The following is a 1,981-nucleotide window of genomic DNA, read 5'->3' on the forward strand; positions in this document are numbered from 1 at the left end:
TAAAATCATATACAATGCTGAACAAAGAATATGAGACTGGGATAAAAACGTGTATTGCATTCAACGGTTATTATACTTAATCAAAAACATAAGTAATACAATGTAAAAAATAACACTGAGTTAGATAATAGTCTTGTGTTTCTCTCCGTTCCCAATAAAAACTGATTAACAAGCGTAAATAATCGGATTTTATTTCCAAATCAATGTAAAAGGTGTAATGAGTTAGATCACAGTAATGGATATTTCGCATTACATTAACTTCGCGTTGATAAAAGGTATGTAGCCATCAAGGTATGATCAATGACTATCAGAACACTCGATGTTTATAAGAAAATAAGTTGATAAACTGATTTTAATGAGAAAACCTTTGATTTCATCGTCACTATCCAATCGTTTTAGTCTATTCTAAAGGTATATAGATTAAAGCTGTAATAAACTGACGATTAGTGGCATCAAGTGATTAAGCAACACTATCTACTTAAGTTAACCTATTCATAGTGCAGAGTGTATGACAATTAAACTTGAAGCTTGTTGAAGTTGACTCAAACATGGCACTAATTGTTGAGGTATTAACCGAAAAACATAATTTATATTTCGGTTTCCTGAAATCAACCGATCTTTTTTAAACTCACTATAGAATTCATTTAACGAGGTTAATTATAGGCTGACCAAACCGGGAGATAGTTGAACTGTTATCGAAAGTTCCAGAAGAAAACATGGAATGGTAGGAAGGAAATAACCCGGAATAAAATTATTGACCTATCCAGACAGTATTTTCTGATATATCTTCATGATATTTAGGGCACACAAGTCAGTAAAAAATAAGCTCTTGGAATTTTACCTAACAAAACGATCAAGACACTTTTTTCATCTATCCCCTTTAACGTTTTCGTTCTTATTGAATGATTTTCTACTTAGCATGAAGTTTAAGCCTTTTACCTACTGTTTTAAAGTCTTTAGATCTAAATTCGCAATAATATAACGGGATACCATAGATATTCGGTATTGAATCCTTTTTTTTCCGCTTATGCAATGTAAGTTAATTAATGAAAAAATCTTTGAAGCAACTACAGTGACATTCGAATTTTCTTGGAACCAACATTATTTCGTTTATTATATTGTGGTGTTTGCATAAACTAATGATTCCTTTATACTTGATGACTACTTGATTCCTAATTCCAAACAAAATACATTCGTTCGTGCTTATATAGTTCTTCTTAGTTAAATTGCTTTATTTCTGAGATTCCTTAATTCGTACAATAATTCAAATAATCCTAATCATCACACATATTCTATATTTTATATATCATCCTTTTATAATCCAGATTCATTAATTCTGTTTTTTATGAACAGAAGAAACATACCCCATTTTAACTCTAGTAATCGTGAAAAACAAAAAACAAGTTTACATATGCTCACATGGTGTTGTTTACTTGAATCTAGGACTGCAATTGATCAGTCTCTTATTGACCATATATGCATCCTGTGCGGACTTCCTCGATATTGCCTGAAGTCACAAACTTTATAAGCAAAGATAGATAGTGGCTAGCAGTGGAATCCAGGACGTGTATCTCATCCTATTTCGGACTAGTTGGCTGGATGTACCTGAATCTCAGAATTGATGTTCACTCTGGGACTCGAACCCAGTATTTTTCGCTTCAAGCGCCATCGCATTACCCACTTAGCTACTGAGTCCTGATAGCCACCTGCTTGTGCAATTGGGTGAAGTTTAAATTCACATGTTGTTGTTTACTTGAATCTTCCCGTTGTTGTTTAGGTCTGCGTACGTATTTCAAAAGTATTTCATTTTAAATTTGTTACAAAAAAGACAAAAAATGTGAGTAACAAAAATATTCAAACGTATGTTCAGTGTTAAAATTAGGTAGTCTAAGATTTTAATCAGAAGGGGTTTTGTGGAGATTTCAGTATTTTCATACTTAAAAGCATGAGTCAATTGAAGCTAGACCACCAAGGGAAACCT

The sequence above is a fragment of the Schistosoma mansoni genome, chromosome 4 (genome assembly GCF_000237925.1).
Source record: "Schistosoma mansoni strain Puerto Rico chromosome 4, complete genome".
In the NCBI taxonomy this organism is placed as follows: Eukaryota; Metazoa; Platyhelminthes; class Trematoda; order Strigeidida; family Schistosomatidae; genus Schistosoma; species Schistosoma mansoni.